Genomic DNA, 27,695 nt, shown 5'->3' with positions numbered 1-27,695 from the left:
TCTAAATGCTGCCAAAATCCATTCATTTTCCAGAAGATCCATGGCAGTTTTTGAGGAATCTTTGGCCTTTTATATTTCACTGCCTTCCAGGAGGCTTGCTGTTATGCTTACAGAGTTCCTGCAGCATGAAAACTTACAAAAATTAAGGCTATTTACCATAAATAAAAAATTTTCACAGAAGCTTCTCCAGTAGATTCCTGCAGAACTAAAAGAACTTTTATTTTTCCAGGTTTCATAAAAATCATCCAAGGATTTGGAGCACAGCCTTCTCAGACTTCGAGAGGTGGAGATACAGTAACCAATGTTTTGATGTTCTTCCTCATTGAAGACTAAAAAAATGTGAATGAAACATGAATCAGACCCAAATTTTAAACAGGTAAGAGACTATAAAACCTGTTCAGGACAGCCAATCCTAGAAAGGCAACTGCCTGAGTACACCAGAGATACTGCTTTACTTTCAGACTCAGTCTCTGACACAATAGGTAATGCACTACAGTACCAAAACCCAGGCCAGATACCCACTGCCCACCTAATCCTCTTTCAGTCAGTCTGCTAAGGAGTTCAAAATATCTGCCTAGGAAGGAATAAAATACAGGCATCAGTCTGTGAAAAGACTAGGTAGGGGAAACATCTTGGCAGTAGTGACTGGTCACTGTATTTAGTTTGTAAGAGTAGCTGAGGAAAACCATTACAAGAATGAATAGATCCCTGCAGACTCTGGACTGAGATGTCAAGATGGGACTGCTCCTCTGTAGTTTCTGCCAAGGGTAATGCCACTTGCATGTACAGCTTTTACAGAAGGAATTGATGAAACCCCTTATAATTCAAATATTAATCTAATTGAAAATTCCATTAACAAAGAAAGTTGGAGTGGTGGTATATTGCGGATTAATCACAATTCATGACAACTCTCTCCTGTGGTGCTAATGATTCATTGGTCTTTCAGTAGAAAACTGAGGAGTATTTCTAATGGCTTACAGGAGTTGTCTAAGAAAAAAAAAGTATTAAAACTAGCTCATACTAGCAAAATGCCAGCAAAGTATTCCATCTTGCATGGGAAATACCGTACTGAAGAACAAGCTTCTTCATAGCACGTATCAGTGTGGCCACACACAAAGAAAAGCAGGTGCTTTAATCACTGAACTCTCTCAAAAATTAAGAACTTGCTCAATTCCCTCAATAGTCTCAACATAGCAACAAAAATCATAATCATATTAGAAATCAGCTAAAAGAACAGGGACAGCAGGAAAGTTGATATGTGCAAGTTCAGATTTTGAGTGCCAGTGTTTACTTAAATTCTGGAGGGAAGCAACACTGAGCATGTGTGTTTTGCATCTGAGGGGACTCTTAGTTCTTTTTCTCTGAGGCAATACACGTTTGATTGTAGTGGCATGCCTTTTAATAATTGAAGGCATTTAACCTGAGTTGCAACCCAAACAATTTTCTGCAATTTAATTTACAGCTCTTCAAGGCACAAGTTCTTTGCACAAGAATAAGCAAGAGATGCACTGTGGGCTGCCATGATTTTGCCATTAGTCTTTTATTTTTCTACTTCAGAATGTGTCAACTATGCAGTAGAACTAGATAATATTTTGTGGCAGATTATACAGTCTGTGGTACGTACAGGTACCATTCCAGAGTTGTGGTGACAGTGACATGAATAAAGGCAATTTGATCCTCCCTGAAACACATTACAGCAAAAATAGGACGATAATATCAATCAACACTATATTCCATTTTCAATAACAAGAATATAGAGAACATTCACCTTTCCTTCTTCCTTCTCCAACCACAGATATTTATACTTTTAAATAATACCTTCTGGTACATGCAAAAATAGTAAACAAATATCACATCAAACATAAGAAAATGCACATTCTGTGGGCGTTACCCAAGGGCAATACAAAACTCAGGTAAGCACCTACATTACTGTTCTACAAAAGACAACCTGTTTTTCATCTTCCATCACCATACATTTGCCAGTTGCATGGAATGATATATAAAATACATTTTAATAGGCCATAGTCTGCAGCTAACATATCGGAGTTTAGGCAATCCTGAAAATGTCACTGAGAAAAGGCCAGATTTTATGTTCAGATGATATGTAACACACAGCCCGTCCTGTCACATGTAATTCTTTTTTGGTCTCATAAACACAATCTTTATTGTGACATCAATTAACATACATGTTGAGGAATGAGGGAATGAATAGATGCTAATGAGGCCTAGCAGAAGAACAGACTTAGATGGCCTGGTATGTCTTTCTCAACTCTGAATTCTCCAAATCCTTGAACCATTTCATTGTACTTCAACTTGTGTGTCAATAAGAGAAGAAAAGAAATAACATAGGATATCTTAAGCAAACTGAGTTTAACCTTAAGCAAAGAAGCAGCTGAAAATAACCTACATCAATCTTACATTTAAGAGACAGAATCATACCCAATTAATTTTAATTAAGTTACTCCATTAGCACTGATTTTCTTTGACACTGCAGTGCATGACCTCCTCTACACTATGGGTTAGCACCAAGGCAGAGCTTCCATCATAACAAAATACCTCACTTAAACTTCATTATGTTGTTGCACTAATGGAGTGGAAAGGATAAAGAGAGCATCTACACTTCTTTTGCCAATATATCCGCCCTCAGAGAGGTATTCTGCTAATTCACAAGCTCATATATGCACTAGAAAGAGGCTGTTGTCTGCTACAATGACTTCAGCATAAACTTCAGTCTTCTGCATAACTTATTTCTGTCATAACATGGCAACAGGAGGCATAAGTTAGCATATCAATTTTTTCTTCCATTTCGGCTGCTTTATTCTAACCCACTCATAGCAATTCTGATTCCCCTGCCATCCCATGTGGTTCGCCTTCCCAGCCCAAACCTCTTCCCACCCTTGTCTGGAGTTAAAATTTAAAAGCATTTTGAAGTTAGAATTTAAAAGAATACAAATATACCCTTCCTTCTGTTGTCATCATGCAACATGTCCCCTGAGCAGACAACAGTAGACTTCACATTGTGCCCTTCAGGCAAAAGAAGCATTCACTTGCAGGAGAAAAAGCACATTTCTACCTCAAATTTCTATATCTAATTTACTGACAGCTGAGATGATAACCAAGAGGAATTTAGAGAGAAGACATTGGCCTCCTTTTTCTTTCAAACATATTTACTCAACTCATTAGCACCTAATCCAGGTGCTGCAAGGGTCCATAGATTTTAATAAGATCTCTTGGATGGAGACAGTGCTTCCTGAAACCTAGTCACTAATGTAACATTTTATAGCTCAATCTACAGGTAGCTGAAGTCTGTCACAAGAGATTGCTTTATATCACTGTGGGCCTCCAGAGATAATTTCATTAGATCATTTGAATACTAGGCTTTATATAGCAAAGAATGCAATTTTGAAGAGACTGCATTCTTAAAAACAGTATCCAAAAGTTAAATTATAGGCAGAACTTAATAATAAAGCCCTGGAGATTCTTTAAAGCCATTTCTCCTAAGAAATGAGCCAAAACCTCTTGAATTATTAGAGGTGTCAAATCTGCTTTCAGTAGAAACTCTCCACAGATCATTTCATTAAATCATTTGATCACTGGCTATTAAATAAAAAAGGAAACAATTTTGCAGGAGAGCAGAGAGGGGAAAAATAGCTATAATTAAGTATAGCAATTTAAAGTTGCATTCTTCACACATCATTACTGTCATTAGAAACTTACTAATATGCTAGCAAAGTCACATGCTAGAACTAGTGAGTAAGGAAAACAGGATACAGAGTTTGTTTGAAGAAGTTCAGCAAAGTTCATTTACCCCCACAAATATCTGAATTGCTTGCTCAGCTCTACATGCAGAAATACTGAAAAAAAAAAAAGCTAATCAAGTGCTACCTATGGCCAACTTTCTGTACTTCTCCATCACTATTTAGTCTGGGATTATTGAGATAATACGTGGAACTATAAATGTTAGTGGATGTAAGAAGAAGTCCTTGTATTACAGGCTGATTCCGTTTTGCCTGTCTTCATTGCCGAAGCACAGGATAACAAAGGAGACTGTACTAAACGAATGATGACAACTTCTGTCTTCACCAGACCCTTAACAGTTAGTTCAGAAGGACTGAAAGTCCAAGGCAGTTTTAAGAATCAACAGCACTGTAAATCTTCCCTATGCACATGTAAAGAAAAATTCCTAACTTCCTATTCCAAGAAGTATGGACCCCCTACAAACTGAATTTATATACACGATTCCCCGTGGCAGAAACATTTCACAGGACAGCAGTCACATCAAAAGCTTAGTAACTCTCATCATAATGTGGAGATTTTCTTAAATTATTTTTTAAAAGCTAAGCAACAGCTAATAAAAATTACTTTTATGTAAGCCTGGACTGCATTTCACTGCCAGAAGGAAGATCTCTGCTGAGCACCCTAGCCAGGGAGTGCTGAAGATGTGACGCCTCAAATCCCTCTGGCACAAAGTTTCAGAAGAGAGCTGATTCAATAAGCTGCTGTTTATAAAAACAGGTACTTACCAAATCCCAGTCTCCTGACCTCCTGCTCAGATGTATTTCCACTGAACAGGAGACTTGTTTCTTTTTGGCTGGGTTTGTTTTCTCCTAGATTGGTAAACTAAATTGACTTGCCAAGGGAATAACTGACCAATGGAGACCATTCAGGGGGACAGAAAAAGCATGTGGCCAGGAGTGGAGGGACGGAGGAAATTGTTAGGTCATGCAACCTCACTTGAATATTAAATGCCACCATTTAATGAGTTAATTTAAATTTAAATATTAATAAGTCTCATTTAAAATTTAAATATTAATAATTTAATAAATCCCAGCACTCCCAGGCCAGACTGAGGTAACACAGAACCACCTTTGCAGGTAATAACCACCTCCTCAAATATATCTGAGGAATGAAGACTGTGAGACCTGTTTATTTATTACCTGGCAGTTTCTGCATTAGTTTACATCTGCACAAAGAGACTGCCACCAAGTTTAGTGGTATTCTATATCTCTTCTTCACAATTTTAATGATTGTACAAGCATGTAATGCACTGCTCTGCTCCATTCTGATAGGGAACATTAAATATATTTTTTTAACAAGTCATCTGATAGATTGTATGGTAAAGCTGCAAAACTTGAAAACTAGAAATATGGAACTCAGAGATCCTGACCTAGATGGCTTGGCTGATAATCCGACTGTCACTGATTCCTTCTTAGGCACTGGAAGGGGACCAAAAAAACCCACCAAACCAAGAGCAATCAATACCAGCATTCTTCTCAGTCTGAGATATTTTAAAATTCTTTCCTACAAGTTAATGATCACCATGATTAAAGAATGCATCTTGAGTCTTGGTAAAACCTTTTTCTGCGGGGAGTTCACTCATTTGCGTCAAGCCCAATGATGCAACTTCCCACCAGCAAAAGGTCTAGGAGGATGCCATCAGAGTATCAGATTGCAATACAAATCCATCTTTGCAATTTTTTTTTTTCACATTATTCATGTCTCAAACACTTCCTATTCTGTGCCACCATCACACCTGTGCAAGATAATGCAAACACCTGGATAGTCTACCAAGTCATTCTCCTTAGTCCTAGTCTGCTTTACGTCTAGCAGAAAAAAAAGGGAACATACTTACAATGACCAGGCCTTATTTAGCTATTTCTTAGGTTTAGTTCATAGTTTGTATTTAGTTTGTTGAGACAGACAGATGACAGGTAAAAGAGACAGATATTTTAGTGCCTTTCACCATGACATATAATCATAGATCTAAATAGTGTTTTGGGCAGAAAAATGAAATGAAGGCTGTGATGTGAGAAGGATGAGATTGAAACTTCTTGACCTCTGATCTCTTAAAGTAGACTGTGATGTGTCCTCTAAATTTCAAGCCAAGGAACATAAAAGGACAAAAAATGTGTGCTGCCACCATGGTCTAATCATGCATAGTTAGGTGTTCCTAGCCATCAGCACTTTAGCATACTTGACTAGTGATGTATGAAGTAGGCCACCCCTGGAAATTGGTTTTCTTGCCCTGTGTCCGGCACCAGGGTAACCAGAGGCCATAAATACTTAGGCTGTTCAATATCCTCTTACTTTTATTTTTTTAGAATGATTTATTCACGTAACCAGGTTAAAATTGCAGCAGTAATTCAGATGGGGGATTGAAAAGCTGTCTAGCTTCAAGGCACTTGGGAGTTATTACCCATTTAGACTACAGGCAGAACAAGCCCTGTAGCCTGATTTGCTGACACTTGTCCAAAAAGGTTTCAGCACTGCTGTGTTAATCGACTGGCCTTGATTTGGGAAGGGACAGAGCACAGATTTACTCCCCTCTTTTCCCATAATCTTAATTCCTACTTGATCCTCTTTTGGACCACTTAAAATATATCACCAGAAATAATTAGTGACACTGAAATTAAATGCTCCTGTTGATTCTGTTACCCAAATTGTTTTAAGAATTGTGGTTCACTGAAATTAGCCATTAGCTACAAAGTACAATAAAATAAAGTTTCTAAGATAACAATCCCATTTACAGAGTGCTAGCTATTGGCCTAAAGTTGACCCTAGAAGAAACAAAAGATATGGTAATAAAAAGGAAGTGCTTGCTTCGAGCTTTCATAAGAAGAGCCCATCTTAATTTTCAGGCACATCACATCTAGAAAGCAATTGGTCCAAAATTTTCATAATCTTCAGACTATATTCCAAAAAGTGACTTGCCTATCTCTCTGACAGAATCCTGTCACCACAGAGCCAATTTTGAAAGCTGAATTACTCACACAATTCATGGCAACATAATAGCACAATATCTGGATTATATCCCCCTACTGGATTTAGTGAGCTTTCCATGAGGCCACCTAGGAAGTGAATAAAAATATACCTTCTTTTCTAAACAGCAAGACAGTTTTGATTCTTCACATCTGCAAAATGATATTATTAGCTGAGTTGGGACGACAGTCCCAGGAAGAGCATATTTAAGGGAGCTGGAAAATCAAAGGACTTTCTAATTGATTATCTGCCATTAGCAGCTTTCAATCCTGTTTTAAAATTGGATGAACAACAGCTTATCCCTTTCCTGCCAGTCATAACACAGTAGCAACCCAGATGTAGTGAAATTATTTTATAAATATGGGCCTATCAGTTCTGTTCATGGTACTTGTTCTCATTTCAATATGGGTTCCTTATGCAAGTATACATATTCCTAAGCAACACATTAATGCAAGTGTGAAAAAAATGCAAAAAGCAGTGAAGGACGCTAACTCATCTAGGAGCAAAAGCCAACCTAACACACAAAAGTATGCTAAGAGACCTTTTGTACCTGCTTGCCTAATGCTGGGGTAGCCATCATGACAAGCACTTCAGATCTTCATCTTTTCTCCCTCTGTCACCACTTCCATATTGGTGACAGATGCAATCAGTATGTGCCCAAATAGCAGACCATTTTTTAACTGGACACCATAAAGTACACACAAATCATGCAGAACTGGAAAGAATGGGGACATAATCTATTTTATTTGGGAGAAATATTACTTCTACCCCAATTTACCTCCTTGGTGCTGAGCTGGTTAACTGCACAAATTGCAACAGAGGGGAAAGATGATTCCATCCCAAAATGATTTCTGAAGTACCCTGTTGACCTGCCCTGAGATAGGAAATCTCTGCCAAGCTCTAAATCTGGTGACTGATATCTCCTTTATGTTAGCACAACTTAGGGAAAGGCACCTGGGAGAATTTCCTCTGCCTCCTCATAGCTTATTCAGTTACTTAGCATCATATCTTAAGCCATAATAGCAGAGCTTATCTACAGGTATCCCAATGCTACCTTCTGCTTGAAGTGCAGGTCTGTAGGTCTTTCCAAAGGTTACATTTTTCTGCCTTGATTCTGAATGTGTCTGATCAAAGAAGCTATTTTAAGCCTTTTAATCAGATATTGCTCAAAGGCCTTTATGCCAGCATGCAGGAATTAGGAAACTGAACCTCTGAGATCCACCTACTATGGAACAACTACCTTTAAAATAACAAATCCAAATAATTGCAATGGCACAGAGCTCAGTGAGCAATATTAAATCAGTACCAGGCAGCTCTCAGAGGTTATGCTGAGCTTCATCCTCATGCAATCTTCAGTATGGGCAGGCTCTGTGTGTAGTGGGGTAATAGACTTTCACTGGGGGGAAAGAAGGGAAAAAAAATGCAACAGCTCCTGTCACCTGAAGGGTGCAATGGATACAGAGTGACAGGACATAAAGCAGCTTGCTGTGCCAGGACAATGGAAAAAAAACCTGCACTCTGGAAGGGACATGTGTGATTGTGTGAGTGCACAAAACTGCAATCTGGGCAAAGCACTAAGAGAAACACTGAGTGCACCAGAGCTGCATTGCACCCTGTCCGAACACCTGGGCCAACTGTGCAATACCTATGAATGCAAAAATACCAGCTGGCACCTGACCACCTTCTCCTTATGCCAGAGGTAGGAAATATCAACATCATTTACAAATCTCCTGCAAATATATAGGTATTTATGCTAGACCTAATGGGGCTTCAATTCATCTTGCGAGGAACACTCAGCTGGGCAGTGTGAGAGAAGCTAGGAAGTGTGTGTATGTGGAGATTAACAGAATATTAAACACTGCAGTAAAACACAACATTTCAAATTACTTGGAAAGTGTTTTCAATTACTGGAGTATAGAATCACTTTTTAAAAACAAACAACCCCCACCCACCCAAACCCCACCCCACCACCAATACAGCCAACTGGCTTCAAGTGCTTTCCCTACAGATGATTGTGATTGGCAAGCTTGCTTTGCAAAAAAATAAAGTTTCTGTGGTATTTTCAAGTGTTCAGAACAAGGACGCCTAAGGAACCCTGAACTAATATTGATTATTTGTCAGCAGCCAAATTCAAAACTTCTTAGTTCCTCTCTAGCTTCTGTCCTTTACAGTTTTACAGTCACAGACAGAGTATCCGGCCCTTTTGGACCAGCACAGTCATTATGCTATACAAAAAACATATTCGTGGGAAGCGCAGATTATAGAGTATATATTCTTCCTTCTTCACTTATAAACAAAAGTATTTTGCTGCATGGTGCTCTGCGGAAAACCCTGCTAGAAATTTACCCCTCAGTACTAGATTCACTATGTGTACAGCTGCAGGAGCTGGAAACTGAAAAAAGAAATAAACGATCAGTGCCGGTTGTCTTCTGACCTGAAAATCTAGAACTGAGATTTTCACCCATCCTACACGTGATAGGGATGACTCTAGACAGGTTAAGTTGCCCAGCTGCTTATGACAGTCCACATCAGAAAGCTTATCCAGGTAGAGTGAATATATAATCCAAAATAAATGTGTTTTATTTACATATATATAGGATATATATGTTATTACAGCAGCCTCTAAATGCTTCTTGCATTTTTCTAATGATAGAAACATATTCTGATTCCCACCTAATAGATAGGATAGATGAATAAGCCACTTTACTAACTTATTTGATAGCAAAAGTCTCCTGTCTTTGGTACTTTGTTGGCTGCAAAGCAAATTAATCTAAAGTCTATATGCAGAGTGCCAAATAGGATGGCTAATGAGAATCTATTAGACACACAGTAGACAAAGACAGTGTTTTACCTTGCTGGCTCTCATACCAGATTGCTTTTCTTCCTTTTGAAGAAACTGATTTTTCTGAGTGAGAAGGAAGGAACCAAAATCACCACTTCACTAGATTTAATGAGCCTTTCCTTTTCCCATTCAGTAGTTTCTTTCACTGTGGATAACTTTGTTAGCAATACATCTTACAGTCTACATGATATCTGTGGTGTTCTAAATTAAACTTTTTTGGATGTAATACCTTTTTTATTTTCCCAGCCTAAGCAACCTAGTCAGTAAGAAATATAATAAGGGATATGGACACCACAGGAAAAAAAAAAAAAATTGTGAAATTCTCTACTTTCTTATTTGGTACATGAACTATATCTTCTTGATCTGTCTGTATACCACATTAAAAAGATTCTACTCAATATACAGTAGATATAATTTATGCATAACTATCTCATAAGAAGCTATGTCACTGATTTTCAATGGCCTAACTCTCATTCCAACATCCTCAAAGTGTATTAGCAGAAATTAGGAACCTAAGTACCTTACCAGATCTGAGGCTTTATCATTAAGCTCAGCAAATATCTAACACTCATTTGTTATAGTACAATAGATATATTCTACAGTAAAACAAAATTATCTGAATTGTGTTGCAAATTTTATGCATTTTACTTTTCTTAATATGGCTGAGATCCGTCAAGGCTTCTTCTGTTTGTAATAATAAGGGAATATTTTTGCTTTATAATTTATATTTCTTAAAGAAAATGGGCAAGAAAGAAACAATAATAATGGGCAGCAAAGATGATGTAAAAAAATTAACATTTAGAAGTAGTCTCTTGAAAATTTCATTTTTTGCATTACATCTCAAAGGAGAGAGATTAGTACTAATTGAGACTAGTATTACTGCAGCAATTCCAGGAATAAATTACCTGGCCCTAGTTCAAAACTAAGAGAAACTCACTGACTAATACATACCATACAGATTAGATACACTCTCAAAAAAGAGAATCTTTTAATCTCAGGCTTCTCATTTCTATGGTACAGGGCCACGTCTACCTCTGCCAACTGCTGTGCTCATCCCTGTTGTCATTTTTATATATAATTTCCACTTTGCTTTTGCAGTAACTGCACCTAACAGCTTTATTGAATGTGTTACCAAAGGTAAACTGAATTTACTGAATTATTTTGACCTAGCCATTGGGCTCAGCAGTGCTCATCCTGTCTTTCTCATGCCCCATCAGTGTTCATAACAATATCATTGCTTTCCTTTTGGAAGTCACAGACAGAAATGACATCAGATAAAAATTAAATCCTACTTGGCAGATATACCACACATTTTTCCACTGGTTCTGCTGTTCATCGTTGATATTTCCACCTTGGCTGACAGGGGCTGATTTTCTCCTAATTAGCACCTGTGTATGGTCCTTCTCAAATTATGCCAAATGGATCAAAAAATAGTGTCATTTTAATCTGGTAACATTTTCCTTCCAGATTTTGCAAATAATTAATTTTGAAAGGTTTCAGAGAAGCATTGATTTCTTTTTTATCTGGTATGCCTCAGCAATCTTACATAAATAATTCTAACATTCCTTTGTTTTATTATGTGGAGACGCATATGGGTAATGCAAGTCAGTGGACAATCACAGCCATACATATGGTAAAGTTAAGGGTATGAATGGTTAAATAAGCCACAGACATCACACTTCTTTTCAATCACAGAGCAAATGTTGAGTACATTAAATGGCATTTATAAGATTTTGGGTTGGGGTTTGGGTTAGGTTCAGGTTTTACATTGCATAAATGAACAAAATCTCTTATCTCAGAATAGGGCCCTCTCTAGCTGGGATGCAGACAATGCTGCTATTTATCATGTATGTGTTTAGAATTTGTATAATGAAAAAATTCCCACATTGGTATGAAAGGTCCACATGGAATGACAGTAAATTATGATTTGTAAATCAAGAAATATCCAAGCTGATGAAAAGGACCAGGGAGAAGTAGTAACTGTTGCACTGATTTGTGGGAAAAGAGGGAACCACTTAAAAAAGAAAAAAAAAAAATTACACCAGACTTCCAAGAAAGGAACAGTATTGATTGAATGAGAAGCCAACATTGGAAATAACAGTGAGTTTTCTCATGAGTTTAATTTATAGTAAGTCCAAATTCACATACACACATTAAAAAAAAAAAGAAAAAAGAGGCAACTTGGCTAAGGTCTATTGATAGATTAGGTCACTGTATAATTCAGGAAGAAAAGAAACTTCTGGTTATTAACATCACCATATTCAGCAATTACCAACAGTTCGTTAAACCAAAGGAACTATATAACTTACACCATTTTACTTTCTCTATCTCAAGGAAATTGCATTTAAGTGATTTGACCAACGTCATAGAAGGAATAGAGGTGGACTACATCCTCCCTGCTTTGCCTCTATCTGAAGTTAAATGTGTGAGGTAAAACAGAAAGTAGTCCATAATGAACACTGATTTTGTGTATATGTAACTTTGTACTTGCAAAATATTAAACTGAAAGCAAAATACTACTACAGTACTTTTACAGCCAAATTTTGCAATGCACTGCATTCCACTCTGCACTTCCCTGAATCTGATGGACATCCATTTGTAAATAAGCACATTTTCCTAGCAATGAGGCTGGATACAGAACTTATCAAACAAGAGAAGGAAGCAAACACTGTTTCTTCTTAGCATCTTTTCATGTAGGTCAAGAAATCACAACCAAAATTTACACCTGTCTCCTCTCTCTCTCTCTGGAAAAAAAAAAAACAAACACCACATAAACAAAATCCAACAACCCCTAAACTTACTCAGAACCAAAGCACAGTGTTTAGCCTTTCCATACTGGAAGAACCATGGGAGAAACAGAGCTGCTAAGTGAGGAAACAGTATAGGTCAGTGGAATAAATTTCTGCCAAGGTAGCCACACACAAAAGGATGAATGACTTATAGAAACATCCTTCTGCTGGTGTATTTTCCTTTGTGCCAGGAACTGTCCCAGCAGAATAGAGGTGGACTCATTTTTCTTTCTCTGCATGGTTCACTGGCTACTCCATGCTGCTGGAAGATTTCTAATATAGACTGGCTCTCAATTATTTCTGGGATACATCAGCCTACACTACAAATGGTGTTTCCCTTGTAAGAATCACACAAGATTTTGTATGAAATCAGAAACTTGACTCTAGCTGTAGTGAAGGAAACAAGGCTTTACACTCTTTGGGTGTGGGACTTTACAAAGGCACACACAACCACCAGAATACTCATTATCCAGTGATGAAAAGAAGCTCCACAGAAACAGAGGTGCTTTCCACCGCTTCACTCTGAAATCTGGCACGAGACTCAGCAAAATTGAAATTGCCAGTGCCGACACCTACAAAACTAAAATGAAGTATAAATCCTCCTACTAAACAGGTGTGGAGTTCTGCTAGACCTGATATACTAAAAAAAAAATCCCTTTTTACCATGAAAACACACAAGCAATAAATTGACATTAAACAATAAAAGCAGCTTTTTAACTATTTTGAAGTGTCGTCATAATTTTGCTTGTACACTAGTTTGACAAGCAGAAGTTGAGCTTCTCACTATACTCATAGCTGCACCATTAACATAAAAATGTATGACATCTATAAAAGTTAATAGGCATAACGCTAAAAGCTGCCAAGTATAAGAGCAGAATAAAAATGAAAGCTCTTGCCTCCAGAATCCCCGTAACTGTGAAATCCATACCCATCACAGCACTGTGCCCTAGGTTTTTCTGCTCCAAATACAACACTGCCAGAATGTTATTTAAGCAGTGCTGTGAGAGCTCATTACATTTTAGAAACGCAGCCACTCTTCAACGGATAAACTAACAGAAGAAAAAAAAAGTATACAAAATAGACATATTTCACAAAGGGATTTCAACTCACACACCAAACAGGGAGTGAATAAGTCTTCTCACTCTATTTTAAGTACTACTGTTAGCTTGCTTAAACGAAGTCTGGCATCATGCGTTATCTGTATTCATGCTTCCAGACTGATAGCATACCCAATAAAGAACAAATCCATTAAGTCCATTAACAAAGGTTTTCTTATTACCATCCTAAAGGGTGGAATGGTTGTTGTCTGCAGCCTGTCAGCTCCTCCAGCAAGATCTGATGCCTCAGATGAAGGTATAAATTTCTCTCCAATTGACCTGCTCATCTGTACATAGGCATAAATTATCTCATTGAAATATATGGGAGATCAATAACAATAGAAAATGGATTTTATGTGTGTTTATTTCATTCTACAATTAAGCCTCAATTGTTCTACATGCTTGTAACAGTGCTTGATGCTGTCTCTGACAAGAAATACAAAACAGAAGCTCAAGCCTAACTGTTTAATTAAGAAATCCCTACACTCCAAAATAGATGGTTCCTTAAATTAGACTTATAAAATCACCATGAAAACTTATCAGTGCAGATGCAAAGACTCATTGTTTCCACTTATAATGATTATGAGAAAAGAGGATGATCATCTTAACAACAAACCAGACACTGAGAATAAGCACATGCACATTAACATCACATCAAACAAGTCTGATGGGGTAGGCTGGCTGAGTAGAAGTTTATGATCCTCCTACTAAAATATTTGTTGAATTCCCCAATAGGTATTAGTGGAACAGGACATTAGTGGACCAAGCATGAAAGTTGGCCATTTGGTCAGGCAAAAAAATGTTTTCTACTTCACATGCTTGTTACTAACCCAGCAATATCATTCTCCTGGAACCATTAACGAATTCCCCTGTGACCATTATACTGCAAGCAGAAAAGGAAGAAACCAGTTTTTACACATCAGTAAAGCCCACATGAACTGCTTCTCTCTGCATAGCTTGTCTCATCAAATAGGATCTCAAATACAACCTAAACCTCATATGGTACAAAAAAAAAAAAAAAGAAAATCACTGTTCAGGGATCACTTTGTCTTCTAACTCAATATCCATCTACTTATGGATGAAAACAAAGACACTATTTGATAATATACAGTAATGCTTTACAGAATTCAGGAGGCATAACTCTTATTCTAGCTAATCACATATGGAGTTAGATACGATGATCTCAGTTTACCCCTTCAACCAATTTGGCTTTTGCTCTTTGACTCCAGAGAAAGGGTGATAGTTAGACAGAAAAGATGGATAAATAGAATTAACTGAATCAACAAACATGAAAAGTCCAGAGCAGGCAAGAACCACCAGAGCTGGAGAAAAAACACATGGAGCAAGACAGCAGCTCATGGGGACTTGGTACTGAAAGCTCTGCTCAACAACCACAGAGAGGAGCTTGGGAAGCAAGCACAGGAAGCAATGTGCAGCAAATACAGGTGTCGTCCAGCAATTGTCCTGTGTGTACATCTGCTACTGAGATGCCTGTAGAGCTGAGGCATCTATCTCTACAATGTTTTGGAAGGAGTTCTTGAGTTAGCACGACATTGGTCTGATGGCATAAAAAATTTACCTCCTTCCCAGTAATGCCAATTTCAGCAGCATGGCATGTAGCTATGTCAGGATATTGGATATTTATACCTTAGTGGGGGGAAGAAAGACATTACATGTAGATTTTGAAAGTGGAAACACAAAAAGTATTCTTAAGAGTTTCTCCTCAGTCATCATGTTACACCTCCTTTTCCTTCCATTGCTGTAATGAAGACATTTGGATTGCCAGTACCTCTTCCCTCATTTCTTCTGCTTGTCTGCAAAAATGTGTACATCACAGCTCTTTTCTCTCTCCCTATAGGGAGAATATTAGGGACCCTTTCAGTTTCTAGCAGCTTTTTGTATCCTCAGATGCTTGCCCTGAGCTGCCAGGTATATGTGTACCAAGTTGAACGTAAAGTCTTCCTACGACCACATAGAGCAATGAATGAAGTGATGAGATGAAAGGTAACAGCAGATCCTTCAGTGTAGGAGTATCATGAGGCGAGAAGGTGTCGTAAAATATGTTCCCCTAGTCTAAAACTGTTGCACTGGAAGAGTGAGATAACAGAAAGTTGCCTGCAGTTACATTTAATGATATCCTGAATGTCAGTCATTCACAGAAGTTGTTATACATCTCAAGCTTTGGGTTCAGTTCTTTCTCAGGGGTGTGGGGCTTATTTGGTATGTGAATCTACAGTGAAAGCACAGGCAGAACTATTCCTCGGATGAGTTCTCATCTCTCACCCTACAAATCCTTGTGGAAATATATAAATTCCTCTTACTCTGTGTTGAATTTGCACAAATTACTTTCAAAGGTACCCAGGCGAATAACAGTGTTGGGCACTTCTGTAACTTTCCAGGTATGAAACTCCAGCCTGCTGAATTGCACTGTTATAATCTGCAAGCATCAGTGGGGCAAAACCTACCACCATGGGAAGAAAAGACTACAAACAGTTGGTGTCCCTCCTCTTGGAGCCAACCCATTGTCACACACTCTGCATCAAAGCCAACAAGCCACATGACAGTTCAGTTCCACGCCTCCTTATCCCATCATGCTTTCTCATTTGCTGATTTGGTCTATGAACATTGCCACAGAAGAAATCTTAGCCAGAAAAAAGCACTGCTGATGTATGACAGATAGATAAGTAATGTCTTAATACAATCACCAAGCATAACAAAAGGTTGCTAAGCCTTCCGTTTGCTGTAAACTTGTGTTTTATTTGTATACATCATGGTGTAGAAATACATGTTCATATCTTAAACAAAAACACAGAAATAAAATATGCAACAAAAAGACAGGAAATTATTTGGCGCCAAGACTGTCTGGACAGCTTCAAGGACAGTCCTCAGTAACTATTAGTTATATGACTCTCTCCACATGTTATAGTTTTTTAATAATACATAATGTTAAAGCTTCTTACTTTAACAGCTTCTGCTTGAGGCCTTACAACATTTTCTTGTAAAAATGTTTCTAAATGATGAAATCTCCTGTAAAACTGTATTTGTACCAGACAATTTATCAGAGAGGTCTTTGGTTATGACTGAGCAGGGTAATCTTGGGGGAAAAAATCTGTATCATGAACAAAAGAGCCTAACACTGGCTGCCTTTTGCCAAAATACCATGTAGGACTGTGCTGCTTGTTTTAAACATGACCGTGACATTCACTAATGCCATTTTGTAAACCAACGCTTCAGACATGGAACTATTCTTTCACTATAAATACAGAGACCCCTTTGCACAAGTGTTTAACCATCTCTGCATGGTGCCCTTCAGGGCTCTTGTTGTACAGCTAAATTAAAAATTAAAGAAAGGCACTTTTAAAGCGGTGGTGTGTCTGTCAACCCTGGAGACAAATTCCCACAACTACTTTTTGGGGGATTATGTGCTCATTTAGCCAGTGGATGTTCCTCCCAGGGCTCCCAGTGCTATGGCAGGAGTTGGCTGGAGGAAGCTATCACTTGTGTTGTGAAGTTACTTGGTAAAGCGTCCTGCTTTTCCTTCATAACCCTTCACAACCCTTCACTACAGTATCCACAAATGAATTACACACTTTTTGACTGCTCTTCATCTGAAAGCACTAGTTCATCACATAAAAAATTACAAGTGTCAAATAGCATAAGTGTAATGAAAATAAATTTGCTCTCCCTTGATTTTCTCTTCATATTTTTTAATAGGTTATTGCACTGTGTATGCTGTAATAATACAATTTCCAATGGGCCTTGGTAACTTGTTAGTAGATAAAAATATATTACACTGTGTAGCAATGTCTTGCAAAGACAAATATTCTTGGGGGAAAGAAAAGGGAAGAGTGATGGGTAGAAGAAATTATAACTTAATAGGCAATAAAAATTAAGTAACTGTCCAAAAAGAACAGTGACTTAGGAAAACAGCCACAACTGGAGACAGCTTTGACTGGAGTTTATTACTAATGTGCCTGTAATAATAATTTTAACAGTTGCTAGTAGGTGGGATGACACAACAGTACTAATACAACTCCCAATCAATTTTATCTCCTCCTTCTCCACCTAAACCCAGACATTAAAAATGATGCTGCAGATCTGCATTTTATTAACAGAAAGAATAATTGAAAGAATTTAAATGTCTGGCAGACAAATTTCTTTGAAGTTTTCTGCTCAAAGCCAAATACTCCAGTTGACTCCAACTCACTACAATGGATAGATGGGTGAACAGGGAGGCCTCTGAGTGCTTTCTTGGCAGGTTGCCATTATCTTAATGGCAGCTGGTAATTAATAACCTTTATCTAAACAATAATTCATACAGGATTAAACTGCCTTGCAAATGCTATGGCCTGATGTTGCAGAAATTATTGTGACCTAATTTAAAATCAGTGTTTTCAATTAAATCATCCTCTGACACATTATAAGTGTATATTGTGGCTTACAAGGGGTGGTAGGAGGTGCAAGGATATTTGATCCAGTGAGTCACAACACACCCACCCTTTTTTTTTTTGTGGTTCTTATGTCAAATACATTACAGAGTGAGGCAGCCTAAAAATCTGCCTAACGAAGAGAAAGTTAATGAACAAAATGCCAACCTCCTGCACGTTGTACAGAACAACTTCAGCAACTTCAGATAAGTAATAATGAGCATACTCATAGTTCCAAACGGTGAAAAATATACCAGAAGGACAAAAATAATAAAGAAGATATACCACTATATGAACAGGCAGGACAGGAATCTTGGGAAGATTCACCCACTTCAGGTCAAAACTTTTGTTTAAGATACTTTGGCTACTTTCAGACACATGTTGTAACTATCAACTTCACACTAAAAAAATATTGTGTTTTGTGAATGCTTCAAAAGAAGCTTCAGGGAAAAGTAAAACACGTGTACTATGTACTTGTCTAAAACTATAAATTGGAATGAAGATGTAGAAGCAGGCTTGGAAGCGGAAAACATACAGTGCCTCTGTATGTATATAGTTCAGTACTAGGACACCAGTTTTGCTGACGCACATCTTTTTAAGCAAACGGTGGCTTATATCTACCACCAATGTTATAAGTAGTACAAAAAAAGCAGGCACTCAGCCATATTGAAAAAACACTGTAAAAACAGTACCTAACTTCTTTTTTAAGTGATCTCTATTTTGGTAATCACAGCTTGAAAAATGTAAGCTGTACAATTACACATTATAAATAGCCTCTTTTGACCAACTTTAATCAATCAAATTAATCTGATTAAAGAGATTTTTCTGAGTTTGCATTTTAGAACAATTATTAGCTGGTTGAAAATATTATCACCTCAGCATCTAATTTGGAGAAAGCAGGTCCTTTTGCTTCATAGAATTGTCCCAACCTCTTTAAGTCAGGAACAACATATCAAAAGGTATACACTAGTCATCAGAAGCCCCAGGGTGTATTTGTCTCATCTTATCTGTGGTATCTTTCATAACACGCAATCCATACAGGTAAAAAATGCTGTCTTAGAAGCCCAGATCCTGCAGGTAGACACTGGATTAGGAGACAAATTTCACTATCACAGACTTCATACACTCCCTTTTAATATGAGCCATTTTTTGTTCCTCCATTTCTCAGGTACACAAGTAATAACTTCAAAATTATAACCCCAACCATTTCCAGTGACTGAGAAATTAAAGGAAGCATTCAGCAGTGTTTAGCATGCCTTGATAGCCTCTATTCATGCCTTTAAGATTCTGCTTCTCTTCCTGCAAACGTCTGAAATAAAATGAACAAGCAACACTGAGACAGCTGCGCAGTTGACTCCCTGCTACATCATGGGTTGAGGGCGACAGTTTAATACAGGTGAGCTTTTGACTGGTACACTTGTTTAAGGCTGCAAGATTTCCCAGTAAAGCCATTTCTGAGAATCTTAGGATTGCCCTACAACCAATTAAATTACCATGTTCAGTGCTGCTGAAGTTGTTATCCTTCACCTTCAAAAACATTAAAAATGCAAATGAAATATACATTATATTAACTGAATAAAACATGAAGCTCTTTTGCCCTCTTATAATAATGCAAAGCAAGGAGCAAAAAAAGTGAATCAGGCAACAAACTTGGACTTGTCTATCCTGTATTCAGGGTTTTAGTTAGAACAAACAGATTATTTTTTTTTTGTATAGCTATTAAAAACAACCAGAACATGATGCCACAGGAAGCAGGTGAAGAGAATGGAACAGGTTCATTATGCTCAGGGATGTCAAATTCTTAGTGCTCAAGTACGGTGCCTTTCAAGTGATAGCAATTATCATCCTCTGAAACAACTCCTCTACCCTATCCCTGGATTTCTCAGCCTCCAACAACACACATTGTGCTAAATGGCACTCTCAGGAGCCTCCAAAACTTGAAAATGGCCAGTGGTATTATCTCAGTCTGGGGAATATTTCTCTATTCTACTTGGACATCCATATTGCATTATCATAGCCATGTATTTTTCTGACAGATCATCATCACACACATCGTCACAGCGGACAGCTTTTCAGAACAGGCCAAATACTGATGCTGCAATCAGATGGGAAGGCTGGGCTGCTGCAAAGAAACACAGGGAGAAAAAACAGCACTACGATTCACAAAAAGATGCATTTTCAGTATCTGTTTACACAATTTTCTGGAAACAATCTCATTCATCAAGGAAAAATGCTTTCAGATCACTAAAGCTAAGTTTTATAATCCAAGAATCCTAAAAGTTATCTGAGGAAATAATTGCTAATATGCTGGTACTAAATTTTAAAATAAAACTTGAAATAATGAAGATTTTCTACAATACTGAAGGAGGGCGACCCGATAACTATAGGCCTCTTACTGTGGTATCAATCATTGCAAGCAGAATAATGAAAAATTATAGAGGTGATAAAGAATTAGAGGACAGGTTATAATTGGTATCAATCAGTCTGATAACTATATAAGGCTGAGATACAGCGGAGGTACAGTCATGGGAAAATACGTATTTTACAATATATTTTAGAAAATTCCAAAATTAGGCTTTCTGTAAGCTTCTATTTACCTGGCGAGGCAAAACTGCATGAAATGACAACTGTCCCTAGAGCAGCTCCTAGAAAGATCACAAGACAGTTTGTAATGAAATCTTATATAAGTTACTTATTCTGCAGGAAACTAAATGCTATCCAAAACCTCATGTTGTATAGGTAGAGAGCCAAATAAAACACTAAACCAAAAGGTAGGCAAAATTCCACCTCCAGGAACACTAAGTAGTTTTCCTCTGCTCCCTCCTCTTCTCTTCCATCTTCTCCAAGCCAGATAAGTTGTTTACACACATAGCAAGTGACAAGAAAACCAAAGCAAAGTGTCCTAAAGAGTAAGGGACTTTTTACTTGGTTGGTTGGTTGGTGGGCTCCTCCCCCTCCCCACCCCTACCCCCCATATTATGGTGAATCTTTGTCTCAGGTAGTCTGAAATTTGAACACTTTAGGTTCTACTTGCATGAAATTTTTTTTCCAAAATAGCTCTTCTTAAGTAAATATCTTCGTGGACATTCACAGCCAATAGTCTCTGCCAACTAAACAAGACCACAAAAAGATTCAAACAGAAATAGTTATTCCCCTTATAATTCATATCCTAGCTTAACACAAATAAATTTCGCTGTGTACAAAGTAACCTTCATCCCATTTTGGCCTACCATAGATTTCTTGTTACTAGTCCGTAGGACCACAGCCCTGCAGATCTCTAATGAGGAGCTCTGCCATAGGGAACCCAGCAAGGAGCATGCACTCCTTCCAGATTTAGCAAAGTCCAGAGCACAGTATACAAAAAGACAAAACTTGGTTCGCCTGTTTCAAGAGACAGCCTGGAAACAGCAAAGGTAAACCTCATAAAACAGACCATTTAAGTTTACACTTATATACTTATGCTCTATATAATTCTATAGCAGCAGTCAAGATATGAAATCTTCTTAATAAAGTTATATGAATATGGAGATAAAGAAACAACTTAAGAAATAATCAGGCTGCAGACTGAGTGAGCTCTAGGAGAGCTGACAGACTAAGCTACCAAAAGCAGGTAAACATTTCAAAGTTCACTTTCATCAGAGTGTAACTTACAAACTGGGAATTATATTTTACTTTTAGAAAAGTCTGATATTTCCAAAACTACAAGCTATTCTATCTAGATATATATGCCAGCTGGCAGATGTAATAACTCTGCATGACAGATACTTCTGCCAAATAATTTTTACGCCAGGTAAAGCTTTAGGAAATGTCTATTTCAAATGCTCAAGTTGCTGCTATGATGATAGGTTTCACAGAAAAGTTTATTGATGCATTTTAAGATGACATCATGTATTTTCTTGTAGCTTTGGTAACTATTAGAATTTTATCACAAATTAATATCCTGTCTATATCCACACACATCTCTACCCAATACTATTATTTTGGAATTTTTTCTAATTGCAGTACTTTCTTTTCCATTAATGCATTCCTAGCTATAAATACCAAGAATTTATACAGACGACTGATTTGAAGAAATATCCTCAGACTCCTTCTGTTAGCTGAAAAATGCAAACCCATTCCTTTGTTGCAACCTCACTGTTCAGGCTTTCTGCAGAGACCAACAGAGGTTACAGGCGTGGTTTTCTACTCAATTCCTACTTTGAAAGTGAGAGCTAGACAATTAGGCTTAAACCCTTCATATCTGTTTCTGTGATCTATACACCAATTAAAAGATATTACCCAGCCCATGGGAGACAGCTTTTCAACTCTATTAACAGAATTTGAGAGTCGTCAGTAGAAAATGAGAGAAAAAAAGAGATACTGGGTTAGGTAGCCACACTAGACTTAAATTCAACTCATGACAAGTAGGTGCATTTCATAATTTTCTAAAGGTTTCTTTCATTTCCCATTACAAAAGAACCAGATACACAAGTGCATTTTACATCCTGGAATGATATAATTTACTCCTGGTTCATAAATATTTACAGTTAAAATAAATTTGGTTAATTTTGCATAAGTTCTTCTGTACGTCACAGCTGAGGCCCTTTGAGGCTGCAATCTTTTCTTCTTCAGGTACCACAAAGAAACAGAAAGAAACAGCACAAGTTTTTTTGTACGCACAAGTGTTTCTCCAGCTTTTCCATAGTCTTTATAGAATACAGCTCTCTACAGAAAAAGCGATAACCATTCTGTACTAAACTCGTCTGACTTAACTGAAAAGTCTGTTAACCCCTTCAGTAACCACATGCCGACACCCCAATCCTTCTAAAGCTCTCTAACTCGCAAAGTCTGAATAGTACTATGTGTGTAACGATTTACACTTATCATTTGAAATCAAAATGGCCAGCCTAATTCACCTCAAGGAACAGAGCAATTTGAAAAGCTGAAGAAAGTGATAATTTCTTAGATAAGAGAACGTTCATTGACTCTGTAATCCTGCAGCTGAGTAGCAAGTAGATATCTCCTGTGATGTACAGATCTCACAAAAAAAAACCCCGCATTCAAAATCTCTTGCTTCCAGCTGGGACATTTATTTCTCAAAAATGTACAAGTCCTTTTATATAAGTAACATCAGGCTTCCAATAAATCCTGCACTGCTTCCCAAGTGGCTCCATATCACCAGTAATGTTCAAAATCTCAGTAGGCTGCAGAGAAGACAGACTTCAAGCCATTTTTATTGTGCTACAGGCAATAAACAGCTACATTCTTGTTTACTTTGCTTTTACATCTAGAAAACATTAAAAAAGCCACCACAAACTTTTTGCATTTGCCCTTTGGATAGCTTATCAAAATCTCTAGCCTTAACACCACTGCATTCTAACATGCATGATATTAGGCATGTTTGGAAAGGCACTAACAAATCTTTAAATGTTACTCTCACATTTTTCACTTTGTACCATCCCTCCCTCTTTTCCTACACATCAGTGGCACGGTTCAGCTTGCCAATTTGTGAGAAAGAAATCTTTTCTGAAAAAACATGATGGCAGTCTCATTTGCTACATTGTCTCTGTTGCTTTTTGACAGAACTTGCTTAAATTTCCTACATTTCAGCTACTTTAACTAAGATTGAGCACCCCTTTGCATTGTGAAGAATCTGAGTTGAACTCTGAAATAAATTCTACTGAATAGTAGCACCCACCAAGATCTCATGCAGTGAGAAATCTTTGCAAAACACACAAAATGTGTGTTGATTGCATTTTCTTTTTATTATTTTCAGCCTTAACTTCAAATAAAATCACTCCAATAGACACATCATTGGTCGTGGATTTGACACGTGGATTTTTTACATGTAATGTTTTCCAACTTGCTATTGTACAGCTGATCTCACTGAAGTTATCAGAAAGATTTGCTGAGCCTGGTGCTTCCAAACATGAGTAAGCATGTTTCAGAGGTAATTTAGAGTCTGGTATTTTTATTCTTTCATAATGCCAGCTGAAACTGAGTACATTTGTTCCTTATTCTTGTATATTCATGTCATAAATATTGGCCAGATAAAAACAAGCACTGTCAGAAATAACCAATGACAGCCAGAAATAACCACCAGGAAGAAATTGGGCAAGGGAAGAGGAGTGGATATGTTATGGTCATCCCATAAAGAAAAGCAAAAGCAGTTCTCTAGAAATTGTTTGTGGAGGAGGATACTATAGATAGCAATACAAGAAGCATTCACATGAAGAAAAACTACTCAAGATTCTGCTTTTCATTATCAAATCAAATGTGAAATCACTTATCCACAGACAGTTCTTTTTCTTATGTTGTAAAATAAATTACTTCTTCAGATTCAGGTAAGAAAACAGCATCTGCTGATTCATAGCAGCTTCTAACTTTCCCATAAAGTTAGATTGCACATGAAATGAATGTCTGAAGAGCAGAAAATCACCCAAAGGGAGAGAAGAAATGTATGCAAACTGGCAAATCTATTACATGTATCAACCTAGTTTAGGGACTTGACACGAGTCAGAGTTTGAAATTCCCAAGATACAGTTTTGGCATGGTCAAATACATTTAACATCACATTTCTTTTTAAAAAAAGTGATTTGAGCTTTAGAATTAGTTCTGCTCAAATTCCAAGGAGTCTTAGGATTACAGCATTTGCTAAAAACAAGTATCCTAACACATTGCCTTTCTTGCTAAGTTTACTGAAAGAGGGAGGAACAGAGACTAGCCATTCCCAGCCCCATTTGGTACATCCACAACTGCTTTTTATATGTGGAAACCAATTCTTAAAGTATTTTGATGCTATGTAACACATCGCAACCTATCAACCTATTTTTGATGGCATTTTGCCTGGAAGACTAAGAACCTACCTCAAGCAAGCCTTGCTGACCTAAAGGCTCAGCTGGCGGAAGGTTTAAGTAGCATTTCACATGAATTATGACAGCTTATCCTCCCTTCTGACCTGAAAAAAACCCTTCACAACAAATTTTAATAATATATTTTCAGGCATGAATTGATGAGGGTCAAGGGATCCTATGCAGAGAGAAAGAAACAAAACAGTGTTAGAGAAATTATTCATGGTATATTGCAATACAAACAACAAAATGTTGCTCTCCTCCAAGACTCTCCAAAAATGAAGTTGACAAGTATTGAAAAAGTAGTATGATTTATGCTTAAAAATTGTGAATTGAGTGTGACTTATAGGGCCAAGCAATAACTGTACATGGGCCTTCCCTGGATGCTGACCTTCTTTTAGAAGGTTAGTCTTCCAAATAATGAACGTCAATGAAAAAAGTGTTCAGACTACAGAATTCCTGTGAACTCTCAATATAATGCTGTTATCTGGTATTGAAAGATATAATTTGCCTATTAGGAAAGAAGTTGTTGTTACTAGCAAAGACTACAAAGAAAAGTCTCACTTCCTGGAATACAGAAAAATGTTTTCCTGGAGAGTTATGGTTTTTTTTCATTTTAAAGATAAGGTAGAAGAGTACACCTTTTAATGCCATAGGTGAACTAACACAGCAAAAAAATTACTTAAAAACATTTTCTTAAGTTAGTGTTTTCAGATGTTTGTTTTATCCTCAGTTACTACTATTCTAAATCAAGGTCACTGTGTTTGTCTAACACAACCAAGTTAGGCAAGGTACTAGTTGCTCCTATGCTGCACAGGTATCTCTAGACTCTCCCCCCACTCATCAGAGGAAATAATTTCTACTCCATGATGCGTGGAACTCAAAGAGCCAAGCACACAGAAGAGTATGATTTTGGCTTAGCATTTTATCCATCAGTGCCAAATTAGGATGAAATGAAAAATATATTGAAAAAAGATAGAAAATATTGGAAAGGCAAGAAAACCAAGAGGAAGTTGCCTTCTTCCTTCATCTGTACCCATTTACTCCCTTTTTCTTTCTTCTATCAGAGAATTAGGATTAGCAAAGACTTCAGAAAGACACTCAAATTTCATATGTTCCAAGTAGAACTACTGAGCCTTTTTACAAGTGTCTTGACAAGTCCATCTTTTTGTAGCACCTCATACTTCAGACTGCATACATTAGAAAGCATGTTGGCTGTTATAACCTAGGTAATATTTTTTTAAACTCCTTCTGGTAGTCTGAATGGATTTCATCTGCTCCGAACATTCCCCTTGTCCGTTCAGGAAATAAAATTTTGGCACCCCTTTTCGCTATTTTGCACCCCTTTCTGTTGAACCTGCATCTCGGAAATGCAAAAGTGTCTCTTCTTAGGGCAGCTGGCTTCTTCTGTATTTGACCAAATAATGACTGTTTGCTTCCAGCTTCTGGCTCCCAACATTACAGCAAAGGTGGTCCAACAGCTGGCTGTACCTGGAAGCGGGGGGAAATCATGCTCCCTTCCTCTGCCCTTTGCAAGGGCTGGCTATCACAAGGCTTGCCACTGAGCCACAACTTGGTACTAAAGAGACATAACATTTTTGAAAAAGAAAGTAGCTTCTTGCTGTCTTCGTTTCCTGCACCAGGTCAGGAAGGGATGGGATGAACATAAATTGTTTACCTGTAACATGAAACTGCAATTTCTGAGTACAGTGCTCTGGCACTTTGTGATGACCAAGCCCAGTACATCTTAAACCCCTTGTCATAAAAACATAGTGTCAAAAGCAAAACCTCTGTAGGCTTTTACTTATTTAACTGTGTTTTGTGGCCTGGCACTCTGGAAGATTCATTGAAATTTCAAACTTTTTTCCAGATGTCACAGGACATGGTTGTGACCTGCAGCCACTTTTTTCTGCTTCCAGCAATAGCAGAGGAGCTACAGCCACCTCGTGCAGCCATTTGGGCAACCAGAGGTGCAGGATGTGAAAACACTGCTAAGACCTACAAGCTTCGGATTAAAATATGCCCTTAAAGTAAACAAAATAATGAATACCAGCTGCCAAAGAAAATTAAGTCACTGATTTGGGATTGCTTAAGTATATCCCTGCTCAGGAAAGCCTTTAAGCAGGTGCTTAATTTCCAGATGAAGTTAAGTCCCATGTGCTAGTGCTTTATACTTTTACATAAAGATCCCAAACTCGAACTCCCTCATGTGTGTCAACAGCACATGAGAGGCTCTGCAAGGCTCCCGTGCCTATTCCAGGCTCAGAGCAAATGTTTTCTGATTACCGTCAGCACTGCCTGTTGCGTGTCCCCTTGTGAGTGCTCCGCTTAATGTCTGCATCCTTCCGGGTGGCTTGGCTCACCTCAACACTCTTTCAGACTACACAATGAAGATTTGCAAAAGATTGGATTTAAAGGAGAGAAAAAAGTTTCGGAAGGGCCAGTAATCACAGAAGCTAAAGGCACACAGACAGTCGAATAGAACGAGCATTGAAATCCCACAGCAGCCATCCTTTCAAAAAGATAACATGAAAGGTTATGGTTTTCTGATATGATTAGTGCTCTAATAAAACACTGCCTAGTTTCAAAATCTGTCCTCACAACTGCTCTCTTTTGCTCAGATAATTTTTCATAAATTGATATTTAGTCAAAATTACTTGGTAGTGTACAATATAAAGGGTCTAAGTAACAGGGAACTAGGCTAAAATATAATTAATTTCCCCATCTGAGAGAATGACCTTCATAATTCACTTCAGGCTTCACCTCCAGAGTGTCATGGCTCATTTCCTCATTATCAAAATTAGATTTTAAAACACTACTGTCCTCCATAAACTACCCTTTGTCTCTGATTATATACATAGAAAGGAGTATGTTTAAAATTATTTGCATCACAAATATCCAGTTGCCTCAAACACAGCGTACTTACTAAGAGTACAGCCTGTGCCCAAAGA

General features: G+C 37.6%; 1 protein-coding gene across 1 annotated transcript in view; it reads right to left on the bottom strand.

The window, feature by feature from the left end:
- GRID2 (glutamate ionotropic receptor delta type subunit 2) overlaps positions 1 to 27,695 on the bottom strand; it is a 743,546-nt gene that overhangs the window by 555,388 nt on the left and 160,463 nt on the right. The gene's annotated exons all lie outside the window — the stretch shown is intronic.

Source organism: Phalacrocorax carbo, chromosome 4 (genome assembly GCF_963921805.1).
Source record: "Phalacrocorax carbo chromosome 4, bPhaCar2.1, whole genome shotgun sequence".
NCBI classification, from domain to species: domain Eukaryota; kingdom Metazoa; phylum Chordata; class Aves; order Suliformes; family Phalacrocoracidae; genus Phalacrocorax; species Phalacrocorax carbo.
The sequence above is the reverse complement of the archived record's forward strand: the minus strand, read 5'-3'. Positions and strand labels throughout refer to the sequence as shown.